This window comes from Carassius gibelio, chromosome A18 (genome assembly GCF_023724105.1).
Source record: "Carassius gibelio isolate Cgi1373 ecotype wild population from Czech Republic chromosome A18, carGib1.2-hapl.c, whole genome shotgun sequence".
Classification (NCBI taxonomy): Eukaryota; Metazoa; Chordata; class Actinopteri; order Cypriniformes; family Cyprinidae; genus Carassius; species Carassius gibelio.
The window spans coordinates 14,449,487-14,468,936 of record NC_068388.1 but is presented as its reverse complement, the minus strand read 5'-3'; the positions used below and the strand labels follow the sequence as shown (position 1 = coordinate 14,468,936).

The following is a 19,450-nucleotide window of genomic DNA, read 5'->3' as shown; positions in this document are numbered from 1 at the left end:
ATATGATATTGTTTTTCATGTTCTTGTTCATTATGAAATGTGATTTTATTGCTGTAGTTAATTTATAGTATTAACAAGATGACCCATTGAATTCACTTCGGAAGCGATGACTGATGAATGTATTTTTAGTCCAGAGCCTGTATATTAGATTAGTATTGACCAAGTTCACAGGCTTTCACATGTGGATCAACTTACTATGTTGTGTATTTTCTTAAGTTTAAATATGAAAAATAACTTTCATATTGCTTTTTGCATTTGCATTTTGAGGAAAAAAAAGTATCATTGATTTATTGGATTGGTTTATTGTTTTCATCTCGCCACATTCTTGGTAAAGAAACCAAATTTTTACTCAAATAAATCAATATATGTTCATCTCAACAAATTTTGAATGTTGTGGAAAAGTTAATTTATTTCAGTAATTCAACTCAAATTGTGAAACTTGTGTATTAAATAAATTCAGTGCACACAGACTTAAGTTTTTGGTTCTTTTAATTATGTTTTGGCTCACATTTAACAAAAACCCACCAATTCACTATCTCAACAAACTAGAATACTTCATAAGACAAATAAAAAAATTGCTGGAAGGAAAAAAATTGTTGGAATGAATGTTCATTTACTGTACATGTACTCAATACTTGGTAGGGTCTCCTTTTGCTTTAATTACTGCGTCAATTTGGCATGGCATGGAGGTGATCAGTTTGTGGCACTGCTGAGGTGGTATGGAAGCCCAGGTTTCTTTGACAATGGCCTTCAGCTCATCTGCATTTTTTGGTCTCTTGTTTCTCATTTTCCTCTTGACAATAGCCCATAGATTTTCCCTACACTGTAAAAAATAATTCAGTGGCTTAGTAAATTTCACAAAAATAAAGAGCTATATTTACTTAATAAAATCTTTTGAAATCATTTAAGTGATATTTTGAGTGGGTCAGGTTAAAAATAATAATTAAAAATCCAACAAATAATTTCTCTAAAATTTACATATATTATTTAAGTTTATTTAATGAAAATAAATAAGTATTTAACTAACTAATTATATTTTTAATATACCCTCAATATTTCTGGTGAATTCTAATATAAATATTTGATAATTATTTACTTGTACTGATCTGTTTTAGAAACTAAAATTATTAAGTATTTCCTACCAATTTTCCTAAATAAAGTTCCAGCTTAATAAAAAACGGTTTAAATAAATTAAGTAAATTTCGCGGCTAAAGTGATCACGTGTGCAGCTCCGCAGGAAAAAAAAATCTGCTTTCCTCAGCAGAGACGTCGACTAGCCATACTCCTCACAACTCCTGGTAAGTAAGGTTAGTCAGCTAATCCTACTTACGTTTGTAACACTTTATTATAAAGTTAATAATTAAGCATTTCCTAACAATTGTCTTTGTATTTTACGTCATCTTCAACAAGTTTCATAACTTAATCGAGGTCACCTGAAGGACGGCGTTCCTGAGTTTCCTCAGCAACGGCAAGACCCGCACTCCTCTCATATCGGGGTACGTTATGTAATTTAGCCAGCTTAAACTAAATATGTTTGTGATGTTTAATTCAGAAGTTAATTATTAAGGATTTCCTAACAATTGTGTTTGTATTTTGCGACATCTTAAGAAGTTTAACGAGTTTCGCGGCTCAAGCAAGAGGCACCTGTCACTGAAGGACTGCTTGACGTGAACAGCATTACTCGAATTTCCTGTAAGTAGTCATTTTATAACGATGTATATTTGCAATACTTTATTCAAAAGTTGATTTAAACATTGACCGTGTGTACGTGTACATAACAGTGTAGTTTTCTAAGTTAGTTAGTGGGGCAGCGATATGTATGTTAGGGGTTTTTTTTGGAGTGGATTAACTTTCGTACTATTTGGATCACCGTTTAACCGCCATTTGAAAGTCTAACGATAAGTGTACCGTGGTCCAGCAACTATAACTATACATGCCCAATGGAAAACGATTTTGTATAGGTTCCCCTTTGGGGTCAGTGGCTTGTCAAAAGGGAACACATCATTTATGAACTTTCAAATGACATTCTGTCTTGTAAAAAGCTGTCACGTTGTTGTAAAACATCATAATTACTACATGAACTCAAGTATGAGCTCTTAAATAACCACTAAAAATACCATGCAAAAGTATTTAAAATGGCGTGGACATAACATAGACTGGTGCGTTTTAATCAGCTCCCACTATAGGGAGTCAGCCAGTTTAAGGCCTGCTCCGTTGTAAAATCATTCTAGTGCACTGAAACCTAGATCACATACAATATCGGTCAAAAGTTTGAAAACAGTAAGCTTTTTAATGTTTCTAAAATAAGTTTCTTAAGCTCATTAAGCTTGCATTTATTTAAAAAAAAAAATAATGCAGAAAAAACAACCGTCTATTATCCCCCCCTACCCTCTATGGCTATTTGGCTGGTAATTTTTTTAGGGTTACTCGCCAGACTGATATAATATTTATATACACACACACACACACACACACACACACACACATATATATATATATATATATATATATATATATATATACACATACACATACATACATACATATATACATTAAAGCCGAATTTTCATTCCATTACTCCAGTCACCGCAGCTGTTTCAAAACAAATCCAGACCTGGTGGGTATTGAAGGACAGCGGAGGCTGGGGGAGGGGTACATTGTTTTAATTTTAATTAAAGTAATATTTTTGTTCCCTGAAACAGATCAGTTTAATTTTGCATCCTTAAATAGTTTGATAGAAATTTCACAAATATATTATGTGTATTATAAATAAACAATTTGTTAGTCAAATACTAAATTGTTTTAGTGGAAAAAAAAGATAAAATATAACTGTACATTTTAGATAAAATTAACTGTTGTATTTTTAGTCAATTATTATGTTTACATTTATGTATTTGGCAGACGCTTTTATCCAAAGCAACTACATTGCATTTCAAGGTACACATTTACAATCTTATAATATTCAGAGATTTTATTAAGTTCATAAAGTTAAATATTATTGTAATATTTACTAAGCCACAGAATTATTTAGAGGGTTAAGGGTTGAGTGTGAGGGTTAATGCAATGCATATTTTTTTTCAAGTAGTGCAATTAAACAAGCTTTTTTGTTTCAAAACCATTAGTCATTTTACTTAAATATTAAACATGTTTATAAAGAAATTGGTTGAAATAATGCGGACCTCAATAAAAGCCTATAGCATTGATTTAAAGCATAGAAGCTCACAGTTAGTCTCTTTTCATTTTTCTTTTAGGTTTATTGTTAAAAATAAATGTCCCTATGTAGAAAATTAACCTGTCCTCTTGTTAAGAAGAATGCTGTTAATTTTTGCAACTCCTCCCCCTAGTAAACTTTGTTTGAGATTTTACCTATCATACGGTCCAACAGAATGTTTGCTTCTTCAGGTGCTATTTGTTTTGTGTATTTATCGCTTTCTTGTAACATTCAGGTTTGAATGTTAGCTCTAACCAGTTATCTTTAAAATTTGCCTGTAGGGTTCAGCTGATCTACCCGTCTTCGTACACGCAGAGTTGGCAGAGGAGGTCATAAAAATCTACATCCTTCGGGACAATGATGGGGCAGTCAGCGATGTAGGAGTTGTGATTGAGGGCATCACTGTCCTCCGCAGTCTTGGGAATCTCAGCAGAGTCTGCTGCTATCTTTTGGGAGTCACGTATGCATTGGATTTGAGATATCCCAAGACCCACAAATACAGGTCCTTCTCAAAAAATTAGCTTATTGTGATAAAGTTCATTATTTTCCATAATGTAATGATAAAAATTAAACTTTCATATATTTTAGATTCATTGCAAACCAACTGAAATATTTCAGGTCTTTTATTGTTTTAATACTGATGATTTTGGCATACAGCTCATGAAAACCCCAAATTCTCAAAACATTAGCAAATTTCATCCGACCAATAAAAGAAAAGTGTTTTTAATACAAAAAAAAAAGTCAACCTTTAAATAATTATGTTCAGTTATGCACTCAATACTTCGGGAATCCTTTTGCAGAAATGACTGCTTCAATGCGGCGTGGCATGGAGGCAATCAGCCTGTGGCACTGCTGAGGTGTTATGGAGGCCCAGGATGCTTCGATAGCGGCCTTAAGCTCATCCAGAGTGTTGGGTCTTGCGTCTCAACTTTCTCTTCACAAAATCCCACAGATTCTCTATGGGGTTCAGGTCAGGAGAGTTGGCAGGCCAATTGAGCACAGTAATACCATGGTCAGTAAACCATTTACCAGTGGTTTTGGCACTGTCAGCAGGTGCCAGGTCGTGCTGAAAAAACGAAATCTTCATCTCCATAAAGCTTTTCAGCAGATGGAAGCATGAAGTGCTCCAAAATCTCCTGGTAACTAGCTGCATTGACCCTGCCCTTGATAAAACACAGTGGACCAACACCAGCAGCTGACATGGCACCCCAGACCATCACTGACTGTGGGTACTTGACACTGGACTTCAGGCATTTCCTTCTCCCCAGTCTTCCTCCAGACTCTGGCACCTTGATTTCCGAATGACATCCAAAATTTGCTTTATGCTATATTATAATGCTATATGCCAAAATCATCACTATTAAAACAATAAAAGACCTGAAATATTTCAGTTGTTGTGCAATGAATCAAAAATATATGAAAGTTTAATTTTTATCAATACATTATGGAAAATAATGAACTTTTATCATAATATAAAATTTTTTTGAGAAGGACCTGTACTCACTTGAGTTGTTCCAAAAACTGTTTCTTGAGCTGGATCCTCCAAAACTCTCTGTTAATGTTCAGAGGTTAAAAAATTATCTTCTTGCACAGTAGTGGTTCATGATCATCCCACAGAATGGGTATTCCTGATGGAAGTGTTTCTGTTATCGGATTAATTCTGTTGAAGGGATAGTTCACTCAAAAAGATGATGTTGTCATAATTTACTCTCCCTCAATTTGTCCCAAACCTGTACGAGTTTCTTTCTTCTGTTGAACACAAAAGATATTTTAAGTGAAGTGACGTGACATTCAGCCAAGTATTAAAGAGTGTTGGTTAACGCATTTAAAGGTTGCCATTGACTTTGCATAGTAGCCTTTTTTTTTTTTTTTTTCCTATCATGGAAGTCAATGGCAACTTTCAACTGTCTGTTAACCAACATTCATTAAAATATCTTTTGTGTTCAACAGAAGAAAGAAACTCTACAGGTTTGGGACAACTTGAGAGCGAGTACATTATGACAACATCATCTTTTTGGGTGAACTATCCCTTTAATATTGATGTAAGTGTTGCTTTTTTTTTATGGTTTAATGAGTGGTAATGAGTGTGACTGCAAATGGCTGGTATGCACCAGGAACAAAGTAAGATGTCATTTCTCTTACGGCTATCATATTTTACATGTAATCTACTTGAATACTAAGATGGATGAAATGTTTCATAAGGTTTAATCATTTCCCTTATGGCTGCTTTACAGTTTTTAATTTTTGCAATCTACTGGAATATTAAAATGGATAAAATGTTTCAAAGGTTGATTTTAGACTTTGTCTGATGTTTAATTGATAAATAAATGTTTAATAAAAAATGTGTTTCTTTCTTTATTTGGTTTTATTATATTAATTGTAAAGGGTAAATGGTGTAAAAAAAAGTGAATGCAACATTTTGATAATTTATAGTCCAATATTAAGTTAAATTCACTTTTACATGTAGTAAACGTAGCACATTTGTTTGGTTAAATTTCATCCAATATTTCAATTATATCTACTCAATATTTTTTGTTTATTTTACATAGAATTACAGTTGTGGTGTTTTATAATTTTGATTATATCTAATTAATTTTATTTCTCATATAAAGTTATTCAGTTATTCAGATTTACTTAATTTTTTTACTTACAATTACTCAATTTAAACAGTACATTTCATTGATTTCACAGCTTTAAAATTTACTCAATTTTTTTGAGTGTAAAAATGTTTCACCAAAAAAATTGAGTAAATAATAGTTAAACTTTTTACAGTGTATGGGGTTCAGGTCTGGTGAGTTTCCTGGCCAGTCAAGCACACCAACACCATGGTCATTTAAAACCAACCTTTGGTGCTTTTTGCAGTCTGGGCAGGTGCTAAATCCTGCTGGAAAATGAAATCAGCATCTTCAAAAAGCTGGCCAGCAGAAGGAAGCATGAAGTGCTCCAATATTTCTTGGTAAATGGTTGCAGTGACTTTGGTTTTCAAAAAACACAATGGACCCACACCAGCAGATGACATTGCACCCCAAATCATCACAGACTGTGAAAACTTCTCCATCCTTTCTCCAGACTCTGGGACCTTGGTTTCCAAATGAATTACAAAATTGCTCTCATCTGAAATGAGGACTTCGGACCACTGGGCAACAGTCCAGTTCTTCTTTTTCTTAGCTCAGGTAAGACGTCTCTGACAATTTTTTTTTTTTTTTTTGTGGTTCAAGAGTGGCTTAACAAGAGGAATAAAACAACTGCAGCCAAATTCCTTGGTGGCCTTTGATGCCTTGAACCCAGCCTCAGTTCATTCATTGTGAAGTTCACTCAAATTCTTGAATCAATTTTGCTTGACAATCCTCATTAGGCTGCGGTTCTCTCGTTGGTTGTGCATCTTTTTCTTACTCAGCCTTCAGTTAACATGCTTGGATACAGCACTCTGTGAACAGCCAGCTTATTTGGCAATGAATGTTTGTGGCTTACCCTCCTTGTGAAGGGTGTCAATGATTGTCTTCTGGACAACTGTCAGTTCAGAATCTTCCCCATGATTGTGTATCCTAATGAACCGAACTAAGAGACCATTTTGAAGGGTCAGGAAACCTTTGCAGGTATTTTGAGTTGATAAGCTGATTGGCATGTCACCATATTCTAGTTTAAGATTTTTGTTAAATGTGAGCCAAAATCATCACAATTAGAAGAACCAAAGACTTAAATTATATCAGTCTGTGTGCATTTAATTTATTTAATACACAAGTTTCACAATTTGAGTTGAATTACTGAAATAAATGAACTTTTCCACAACATTCAAATTTGAGATGCACCTGTACATTTTCTGCCCCATATCTTGAATTTTGTGTTCATTCAAAAATAATTTTAATAGACTGAATCACGCAGTAAAAGAATCCAGTCTAAATGTGCACCCACACTAGTCTAACCTACCAGACTTCATGTCACGTATGCATGCACTCTATAGGTGTTTTGTTAGTTTTTTGTAATATACTAGATAATGTCAAATTTGCACATTGTTAAAACAACAATTACGATATTATCGCAGACAGTATATACATTGCACACCCCTAAATGTAATAATACGCAAAATGTATATAATTTAAAAAATAACAAAATGTATAACAGGACTGAAAGAAAGAGGGTAGCCCATTTAGTTTGAATTGAGCTGTGACTAGAGAGAAAGGCTAGCAAATGTTGGCAAAAAAAAAAGGAAATGTAATTTATTATTATTATTATTATTATCATATTTTTTACATGTCATGCTGCAAATAATGTCCATATAATGTCAATTCTTGGGTGTTACAATCTTTAGGAATCAAAAGATTGTGCATTCGGTCATTAAAAGTAATTAATCATTAAAAAAATATATATATATATATTTTTTTTTTGTACATTTAATATAATATTAGTTATAAAGGAGTAATGATATATAACAAAAACATTTATGATTTTAACTGTTAGATACAGCTAAAGGTTGAAGACCTCTGAGGCGGGACCAGAAAAAATGGGAGGAGGGTAGGAGAAATGCTACAGAAATAGCTACATTTTATGTCAGGTAATAGTTGTCTGTGTGGTATTAGCACCTATAAAATGCTTTAAAAGTTGTATTAGTAGAAGGTGCCTGAAGAACAAGGTTAGAATGCCTGAATCACATACTTCATAATCAATCCCTGTATGACAGGGTGACCTTGACAATGTTATGCATCAACCCACACTTAACCAGCTGTAAACAGAACGCCTGCAGGTCGATAACTACCATCCAGTTGTGATGAGAACCTGCAAAAATAGTTGTCGTCTCTCAGAGATGCTGGACTCACTTATCTCAGTCAACCTCCCACTAAGTTTGTAAGCAGAAAAGCTGGTGCAGTGTCCATCACTAACAAGAAGATTTGGAGTTACATGGCCCGGGGATTTTTAATCTCAGTAATGAAATCTGGAGTTGATAAAGCATCGTTTCATGAATGCTGATATTTCTGCTGCGACTGCTCTGAACAAGCTAATTGGAATGCACTCCTAGACCTGAGAGCATGGAATAAAGCACAACGTATTAAAGCCCCGTCCAGCTCATTTTCTGTCCCTGCTTATATATTCACTCATTTCCTGACTGCTGCCCCCCGCTTTGTACGTGTCCCAATAATGACTTAGAACGCTGCTGAGAAAGGTGGCCTGACAGGTCATTATTGATATTCACGAAACCCATTTACCTGATGATCTCAGCAAAGATGAAGACTAAAAAGTGCAAGCTTGACACCAGTAGTAAGTCCTCCAAATTAACCGATGAATGCCTGTCTCCAGTGTTTTTGTGGTTTTCTATCTATCTGTCTATCTGTCTGTCTGTCTGTCTGTCGTGGTCTATAGTCTGGCAGTCTCTCTGTCTATTTAATCAGATCTATCTAATCAGTCACTGCCATTGAGAGGTTTGAGTATATAGTTATGTCTATATGTTTTCTACAAGTTGTCGATGAAGTTCTTAAACATTTAATCATAATTCTTGAACAAAGGGAACAGCTCCATCATGGCATCCCATGGTGCTTTGTATACAGATTAACATCTCTGCATTTGTATGCATCAGCTCTATACTTTGCTCCTCTCAGTGTTGTTAAATAACCTAATCAGCCAGAAGGAGATGGAGGAAATGCTATTCCCACTTTGATTTAGAGGGGAGTATTTTTTCAGTAAGGGTAAGTGAAGTCGGTCTAAGTATTGAGATAGATGTGATTGATGGTGAGAGTCCTGTCTTCAGCGTACTTGCTCAGCACTGACTAGAGATTGAAAGGCTAGCCTCAGGCTGGCCATGTCAAACTGAAAACCAGCACCAAGACCTGTCCTCCTTCCGCCATTCCATTTATTTTCAGTTTGCAAAAAGTAATCTGAAGGGCCAGCCACAAAATTGAGGCTGAGGCCAGAGATCAGCAACTGGAATTAGTGCCCAGACTGATGTGGATTAGTTACGATGGCTCTTGTGTTGGTCTGAGATATTTCTGAAGACTCTGAGCCATATTTATCAACATTGTGCTTATTAAACCCTTTTAAATATATTTAGAAAAAAAAAAAAAAACTGTCTTCACATACAACATTGCTTAAAACCAAGAAAAAAACAAAAACAGATTCATTTGAGAAAAACAGATTTTTTTTGCCTTATAGCAGAATTTCTTTTATATCTCTCCTAATTAGACTTCAATAACATAAAACCCAGTGTAAATCTGTTTGCTTTTCACATGAGACTCTTGGAAAGCTTGTGTGGTCCAAAATGCAGATCAAAGTCTAATGCGCAACTTGTCTCGTTCCCAGTATTTTTCTTTCTTTCTTTTTACTGTATTTCAGAAATCTTTGTTGCTTTTTTTATTTTTTTTATTTGAAGCTTTGATAAAGCGCAGTCATTTAGAAATAATGAAATATCCACTGACCATTCATTTACCACTGTTAAAGTGAAAGTAATAAAGCATGTGCAGAAATATCCCATTGTGCATGCTTTTTATTATAGTGGACACTGGCCCTGATGCTGTAAATAGACACAATATCAATACACATCTATCTTAACTGTTGAAGTCTACAGAATCGCACAAACAAGAACCCTGTTAAGGTTTTGTTAGCAAATAGAGCTATATGATGCCTCATACTTCATGCGGTGGGCTGTCTATGATCATGTTAATATACTAATGACCAAAGTATTTCATTCATCACATGGTCAAAGGTCATTGAAGCCCAGCCCCAATATTTCTCCCTATAAGAGACTTTCAGCTGAACGGAGCTGTTGTGTGGATGCTGATAATAGCCTTCCAGCATTGATCATCAGTTCACTGATCACAGCATTATTAGTTGCTAACTCAAAAGTTAATCAAACTGGGAGAAAGCAAAGAGTGGAGGCTGTCTAATGATGTTGAGGAATTCTCACTCTTGGGACTTTTCTGAGTCACAGCTTCTAATAATATACATGGACATTATGCAAAAAAAAAAAAAAAAAAAAAATCAAAATTAGGAATCATATCTTTGCTAATTAAACCATAGGGAAATCGCCTAGGGTTGAAAAGAGTTTTTACCCCCCAGATGGAGACTAATTGGTGTGGGTTTTAATAAGTGACTAATTGGAGTGAGCTGACAGGTGTGTGTTCCTATCTAAAATTAGTCCAGGTGTAACATTATTTCTGTTAGAACCATTCAGTAGTTCAAGACCCATAGAACAAATGAAGTCATACAGATTTTTAACAACATGAGTACATTTATTTAAATTTTTGGTTGTACTATTCCTTTTACATTCCTGTTCCTTTCTGAAGCTGCATGTTTAAGAATTCTTAATTCTTAGTTTATATATTAAGCTGAACACAAGTGTTTGTTACACAAGGATAGCTGGTCTGTTTTTGTTAATTGTGAAAGTCATAAGAATTGTACACATTTTTTTTTTTTCTTCCTAGAACATCAAGCTGCATGACCTATGAAATCTGGACAGGAGGTTCACACTCTCTGAAGGTCAATTACATGTTTAAGGTCTATTCTCTGCTAGTCTCCTTCAAGTTGTCATGTGGCATAAAGCATGTTACGCATTGCAACATATACTTGCCAAGACCTCTTTTTATAGTTACATATAGTGTTACAGCACATTGAGTGACCAACCACAGTTTTTTTTTTTTAAGTCTAAGGTGGAGTTATCTGACACATACTATTCATAACTCTATTTGCATGTATTTGATAAAAAAAAAAACCCAGTAAAATAGCAATATTGTGATTTTTGTTGTTGGTGTTATGCCAGTTTTCAGTGTCCCATGATACTTTAGAAGTCATTCTTATCCTCATTGAGTGCTCCAGAAACAATTCTTAGATCTATGTTCAAAACAGCTTAATATTTTTGTGGATTCTTTTTATGAATAGAAAACATCATTTATTTCAAATAGGAATATTTTTTAACATGTCTTTACCATCACTTTTGATAAATTAAATGCTTCCTTGCTAAATAAACATAGTACATTCTTACAGATCCCAACCTTTTGAAAGGTAGATTATGTTGTGGCACAATAATAAACTTATGTTTATCACACATGGGTAAAGAACAAAGTCATTTACCATGATAAGGAGAGGTAAGAACACGTTTCCTGATGTTCTCTATTTGTCAATATTAACCACAGGAACTGCGAGACCTTACCACACCAATTAAAATAATTTACACTGCATCACACGAAATGGTGCCTATGCAATTTTCTATGCAAACATCAATAGAGCTCTGTTGCCCTCTTAATTGCATAATTATGCAGACTGGTGATGTGCGTGATTCTGTCCTCTGTCACATGCTCTGAACCATAGGTATGCCACTGCAAGCCGCAATAATATGTTGGTTTACACGATGCCTCTCTTGACCATAAGGGTAATTAAAGTAAACAGCTGTTAGCACCATCCCTGTGGAACTCATGTTTTAATGGATGACAATATGAACTTGAGAAAATGGATTTATATGAACACATGACAAATGTATGACAAAATATGCTTATGAATGGAGATATTCTCTGAATGGATATACATAGACTATGATGCCATTACTTTCTGTGGCCAGGAATGCCGGAAAACACAACCAGTGCTTAAAGGATCTGTGAGATTAATAGAAAGAAATCTTGTTTACTGGCTTATGGCTTTAGAATGGCCCTCTCCAAGTGAAGCATCAAGCCATAAAAAACCCTCCTTTATACTGTTGGACATTATTTTGCACTGCTGCATATGCACTATAAGAACAAAGACAGTCTCTGATGGAGGCATGCCAGCATTGCCCCCACCAGGGACTGCGGATCCATTTGACTAGAACTCAGTGCATTAATTTCCACATCATTACATCCCATAAAGACTGGCCATCACATCCTAGAAGTAAATATGGAAGTAAAACTGTCATTGTGTTACTTACAGCATGATTTCTTTGAAATATGTCAGTTGGAAAGCATTGCGGACAGAAAAAGGAGAATATGCAGTTATGAAACAAATGTAATATTACACCAGTCAGACGGTTGTGCTGAATGAATGAGTGATATAATGACTTGTTTCGTTTCTGAATGAATCTGTTTTTTAACAAATTGGTTGAGTGAATGATTCAATGACTCCTTTATAAAGACAGTCCCTTATGTTACTAAACAAATTAACTTTTAAACAAATTGATGTATTGAATGATTCAACAACTGTTTTATAAAGACAGGCAGGCTGCAGTTGAATATTCATGCTTCTCTATACCATCTAGTAGGCAAAAAACTGTGAGAAAAGTGTACATGTCAAAACTCACAATATTCAACCGTATGCAAAACCCTAGTGATCGACTACACCTGCCAATGCACACTTTACTACGCAGTGAATTGACACAACCAACGCTAGTCTTGTGGCAATGACAACATGATAAATGTAATAGGTCTGGATTGCATTCATGCTGCACACATTCATACTATGTATTTAGAACATGCATTGTAATGGTTGTGAAGTAAGCAAACAAAAAAGTACCTACTCGGAGTATGTGATTTTGGATGCAGCTATAGTCCCTTTTGTTACTTCATGAATCAGCGAATCAGTGGCTTGTATGTTCTCAGGTTGTTCAGTGTGGCTCTACACAAGAGGTTATGACCTTGAATAAGGAAATGTAATACAGCAGACATTCCTTCTGACCTTATAGGATTTCTCATCCAACATTTTCTTGCATTTTACAAACAGCGATACACAGAGTGCTTATTTCAAAGTTACATTTTAATGTACTCAGCGGCAGATTCATATGAGAGAAGGAAAGAACTGCTGACACGTGGGGATGTTTTGTATCGGCAGCGGCCGAGGTGCAGTGTCAGTGATTCAGAGCACAATGAGTGACTTTGCAGAGAAACCTGACACCTGACTGGCTTCTTAACCCATTGTAGCAGCACTAACAGTGTCGTCATGACATTTGAACAAGCAGAGAGTGATGATAAGAGACTGCACACTAAGCCGGAGTGAGACAGAAACAGGTGCAGAGAAGAAACAGCAGTGCAATATAAATAAATAAATGGACACAGGTCTGTTCTGATAGGGTTAAGTAAACGTAGTACAAATAAACAGTTAAACTAAAATAATCAAAGAGACTTTGTTATTAAGCTTATTCAGCAGGTTCTATTTCTCATTAATAATTTTGCTTTGTTGTGTCTAGCTGAGTTAATTTTCCCCAACTGATTGTGTTTTTAATGATTCCAACAGGTATTCTTATTATAAGATTGCACTGTGAGTGCTTATTTGTGCTGCGCTTCCTGTCATCCATGTCACTTCATTCTGTCAAAAGAATAGTTTGAATAGTTTGGGTTTAAACAATGCTAGAATGTTCCCTGTATCTGTGTGTCCTGCAGCATTTTTCATGTAAATTTACCATCTGTATTGAATGTGATTCTGTAAGAAGCATTGTGTCTACCACATACAATTGTAATGTCTTTCTGTTGAATGGTCTTCATGGGCTGCAGGCAAAAAGTGTGACCAGTGTAGTCTGATTTAAGAACAATGACTCTTTTAAGTGAAGAAAAATCATACAAGATCATTATAGCCTGATTCACAAAGCAATTACTCTTATAAAATTGTTATTTTAGTGAATCAAGAACCAATACAATTTTAATAAAAATCTTACGAATCGTAATCAGGAAATGTGTTGATTCCCAGCCCATGTTGAGTCTATGCATGGCTTACCTTTCTGTTTGTTGCTGCCGTGTGTCTTGAGTTGGAGCTCCATCAAGTTGATTCTTTATCAAATATTTTATTATCTTAAAAATCTATCTTTATACCACATAATTTTCATATCTATAATGTGTGAATATTTCTTCCATCATATTCTAAAAAAAAAAAAAAAATCAGAGTGCCTTGTTATCACTAGTTTTATTTTGATTTCCAGAGTCCGCTATTTATTCCAGCACTAAAAATCCCTTGGAGTAGCTCTGCTAATAAAATCTTTTTTTTTCTTCTTTTTTTTTTCTCTAATAAAATGATTTTAAAAATGGCTATCATTGTACTGCTATGATCAGCTGTTTCTCCATCTTGGCTTAGCTTTCACTTTTGTTACGGGAAAGGATGTGCTTGACCAGCGATGCACTTGCTGCGTTCTTAAAAGTTTAGATGTTTCTAACTTAATTTTCTACCTGTTAGATTTTGTTTTTGTTTGTCTATACCTAGATAGCCTTAAACTTACCCTTTACAATAATGAAATACTAATTAATGTTGTACAGTATAGGGGTTGCAAGACTACTGATTTCTACTAGTCAAGTTTTTTTATTTAAAAAAACTTGAGTTACTTGACTACTCGTGGTTCATGCTATTGTAAACGAAAACACATAAAAGGTTTTTTTTTATCAATAAACTTATTAATGTATAGCCTTATGCAACAATTACATATGTACATTTTAAAAACTTTATAATTATGACATTTATATTTTCAGTGCCTTCACGCGACTTTTATTAATCGCTACTAAATCGCTACATTATATTTCTCAACAACAAGTGGGCAAAATCCCTTCATTGTTTGTAGAGAGAGATAGACGTAGACAATTTACACATCTCTCTCTCTCTCTCTCTCTCTCTCTCTCAAAATGGCCACATTTCAGAAAATGTTTCATCACTGGATATAGCTGTCGTCATTTAACATTTCTATCATAAAATGTTTTATTAAAAGTTGACTAATATTAAAGGATTTGCAGCTTCTTCTTACCTCTCTTTAACGTTAAACTGGTGGTTCGCCGTCTGCTTCTGTGAACAGTAAACCTCGCCTACTTTGATTTGATTGGCCATCTCATTCCTTTTGACATTGACGAGCGCTGTTAGACCACTGACGGTTTGATCTGAAGCGCCTAGTATGTGCAGTATTTGCGCACATCCGTAGACAAGTTAATTGTCACACTTTAATAGTATTTAAATGTACGTCATTATACAGTTTTCCCTATTGCTCGCATGCCAGCGATTATCCCTCTGCATGCCACTGATGGTACGGGTGCCGTGATTTGCCAACCCCTGCCATAGATCATGACATACTCATAGATCGATTACAAAACTATACAGGTATTCAAAGACAATATTAAATATGGGTTAGATCCTACCGATCCGATCGCTACAACTTCATCTCATTTATCACCAGTAAAATATGGAGTGCCACAAGGATCTGTCCTAGGTCCTCTGCTATTTTCAATATACATGTTGTCCCTTGGTGATATTATTAGAAAATACAGTATTAGTTTCCACTGTTATGCTGATGATACTCTATATCGTATATGATACTATATATCTCAACAAGACCAGATGAAACTTCTAAATTATCTAAGCTAACAGACGGTGGTAAAAAAATTAAAGATTGGATCATCAATAATTTTCTCCTATTAAATTCATATAAGACAGAGATATTACTTATTGGACCAAAAAAAAAAAAACAGTACACAGAATATCTTATTATATACACATAATATATTAGATTACAGTTTGCAACTAGACAGATGTACTATTACTTCCTCTACAGTCAAAAACCTAGATATTATATTAGACAGTAACTTGTCTTTTGAAAACCATATTTCCCATCCTACAAAAAAACAGCATTCTTCTATCTTAGAAACATTGCCAAGCTACGAAGCATGTTACCAGTTTCTGATGCAGAAAAGCTAGTTCATGCATTCATGACCTCTACACTGGTCTATTGTAATGCACTTCTAGGTGGTTGTCCTGCATCTTCAATAAACAAGCTACAGGTAGTCCAAAATGCAGTGGCTAGAGTCCTTACTAGAACAAGAAAATATGATTATATTACCCCAATTCTACAGTCACTGCACTGGCTACCTATTAAGTTCTTTATCAGTAACCAAATATTATTACTTACCTATAAGGCCCTAAATGGTTTAGCTCCTGCGTACCTACAGTAACTAGCCTTCTACCACGCTATAATTCATCACGCTCTCTAAGGTCACAAAACGCTGGACTTTTGGTAGTTCCTAGGATAGGAAAGTCCACTAAAGGAGGTAGAGCTTTTTCGCATTTCACATTCCCAATCTCTGGAATAGCCTTCCTGATAAGGTTTGGGGTTCAGACACACTCTCTCTGTTTAAAATTAAGATTAAAGACACATCTCTTTGGCCAAAAAAATCAAATAATGCATCTCATAATTTTGGACTGCAGTTATGTCTGATCAACTGCGCATTATTATTATTTAGCTTGGGTTAAACTAGCTTGGATTCACAGAAGTTTCAGTCTGGGTCCAGAACACCTGAGAAGATATGATGTCACCCTCTAGGATGTCTTCAGATGATGCTAACCCTAAACCAACATACAGAACTACCAAATTTTGCTACACGTGTGATTGCATCACATTATAATTGCTGTTAATAGTGTTCATCGTCTGTTTGACTACAACTAAAATTTTTCCGAAAATTTCTGCCATATGCGCTAGTGCTGGGCGGTTTGACCAAAAATTTATATCATGTTTTTTTTTTTTTCAAAATTATGCAGGTTTTCTGGTTTATGACGGTTTTTTTTTTCATGCCTATTTAGGTGTTCAATGAATTTTCTACTGGTTGAGAGAGGAATTACTGCTGTAAATTTACTTGGGATGGTCTATTTTACTGTCATTAATAAATATTGTAGAATAATTTGACACTAGCAATACAGGTTTGCATAAGCCTTCTTTTTTGACTGTATTTAGCAGGACCATGTCTTTGACTATGTGGTTAGTGATCGAGTTCGAGATCGATACACCGTTTGCTTTTTCTTTCGTAGTAAGTCCCTCTAGTAAAAGTGTCTTTAAGTGACATTTGGCTTGACTTTTCTTTTGCTTTCCCATGTTACCTGCTGATGTGGAGGGCGCGGAGTCCGCTGACTCAGTCTGAAGTGCATATGTGTTGCATATTTTTTATGCGCCCATGCTAGTGGGTGTTTTAATTTTAAATAATTTGCGATATCCTTACAAGAAAAGTGGGCTACAATGTTATGTTTGAATGTTTTGCCGCTTGCTTGAGCAACTTATTATACAAACCTAGACATCAAATGCATGAATATGTTGTTTATATTTATTGAGTTTAAACTCTATGATTATGGAAGACTGTTACTGTTCCGTGATAAAAGAGTCACAATGCCGAAAAAGATTATTATTATTTTTTTTAACATGATTTGAAATCGCGGATCAGTTGCGGGCTGCAAACGCATCCTGTGTGAAAGCACAATGAGTTCCAAAAAATCTCCAAACAACAGACCCGGGTTCTCTTTTTGGCACAAGTTCTTCTGTGTCATGTTCTTCTAGTTCTGCAGCATCCATCTTCCCTGTAACATAACACCAGAGCACTGCTATGTTTACCCTCACCACGTCTCGCAGTCAATGCTTAGAAGTGCAACATTTTAAAGGGTCCGTCTGAAACGGTGTTGCACGGCCGCGGCGCAACATAACGTTCGTTCTGAACATTGAATAATTAAATACATTGGTATGGCGGTATATAAAAAATTCATATCATAACGAAAATATACACCAGTTTTCGGTATGAACCGGTTTATCGCCTAGCACTATTATGTGCATAAACTGACAGTCACCACTGATAAGCTACTACTAAACTTAATTTTATGTAAAATTGTATCATAAAAAGCGCTATACAAATAAACTTGAATTGAATTTTATTTATAAATGCTCCACTTGATGCCTATTTTTTTCATATGCAATTCTGTATTGGTTTAATTTAATTACAGATAATGTCTCTTTTATATTTGTTTTAATATTTGGAAAAGAAGAACAAACATCATTGCTGGTGCTTTTATTATTAAAAGGGGAAACGTGTAACATCTGACCAAACCATTGAACGATAAAAGTAGTGGAAAACAAAAGCTCAAACAAATCTCTATAGCAATACTGCAGATTGAGTGGAAGTGAGTGGGAATTCAGCTACTGAGTAAAGCAATGTATTAACTTAAGCAGACTTTTATCGAATTGTGGAGGTCAAAGATGCAATGATGTTGGCTGTAATGAGCTTTATATTCACTCAGAGATCATAAATTAGTGTCTGCTGTATTTCTGAGGGCTGTAAGAGGATCCTTTGACTGCCCACATCAAAAACTTGTATACACAAATGATTTAGATAGTTCTTTGTTTATCTATACATGGTGTCAAATTGCATAATTGTGCTCCAGAAATAAATCTCTGCTATTTCGAATCTTCTTTTTAATCTGTTCATGTTTTATTCTTAAGGATACGGTGTCTCCTCTGCTATGTAAAGCTATGATGACCTCTAGTTCTGTCTGGGCTGAGATTAGATGGACGCTTGCATGAAAAGATAGTGTAAATCTGCCTTGAGGGTCTTGTTGGAGAACAGAACAGCTTTTAAGTCCAGCAAAGCACACTCATTATGGCAAATAATGGCCTACACTTCAAACTTCAATCTAGTCTGCCATTCATAAGACTGTAGTTCTTATACTGACAATCTACACAGCCACCCACAAAGGCAAAGAGGTTAATGCTTCTCTCACTTGTAATGCTGTCGTTTCGGACTGTTTGATTTGGGAACTGGATAAAATACATGAAACTGAATTCATTCCCAAGAGCCGAGGGACAGACTGAATTGAAAAGATTGATTGCTCTTGCGCTGCATGAGATTAAAATTCTTCCCTTACTTAGCTGTGTTCCATTTTTTTTTAAATTCCAATAAAAAATCCTCAAGCTCACTTGTGAATTAACATGTTAATGCTTCCGGTTTTGTGCACATCTATAGGGATATTATACAACATTAAAATAAAATGTTTAGTGAAAGGGTAGGTTGCCAAAACTGAATGCCATCATTTGAAAGTGAGTAAATGATGACAACATTTTCATTTTGGCAAAACTATCACTTTAACCGAAGGCTATTTTACACATTCATTAATCTTGCATGCTATACATACTGCGTAGATTGTGGGCATTATACAACTTGCATTACAGCACCAAGGTTTTTTTTTTATTCTTCTTCGTACTGGAAAACAAAACTTCCATATCACATTAGGGAGGACCACTATCATGTACTGCCTCAGGGCTTGCAACTGCTAAAAAGTTGAATCTTGAAAATCCCCACAGACGATTGTATTTGGATTTATATTTTTTAGCAGTGAAGGTTCTTGTCCTCCCCAATATTGTTATTTTCCTCCTGTCCAGTTATTTATTAATGATGTACTCTAGTATTCTAAAGTGTTACCGATTTTAATATGTACTAGGCAATGTCTTCCATGTTAATGTCCTCACCTTCTCTTTCCCAAACTGCCCATCTCACTTCACACACATTTATCATGCAT

At 35.0% G+C, this 19,450-nt stretch overlaps 1 protein-coding gene and 1 long non-coding RNA gene across 5 annotated transcripts in view; one reads left to right on the top strand and one right to left on the bottom strand.

The window, feature by feature from the left end:
• Positions 1-19,450, bottom strand: part of LOC127934018 (galactosylgalactosylxylosylprotein 3-beta-glucuronosyltransferase 1) — a 76,260-nt gene that overhangs the window by 27,960 nt on the left and 28,850 nt on the right. The gene's annotated exons all lie outside the window — the stretch shown is intronic.
• On the top strand, positions 1,410-4,132 carry LOC127934020 (uncharacterized). The gene is made up of 3 exons (XR_008147668.1): positions 1,410-1,496; positions 1,609-1,692; positions 3,493-4,132. It is a non-coding gene; the product is annotated as an uncharacterized LOC127934020 (long non-coding RNA).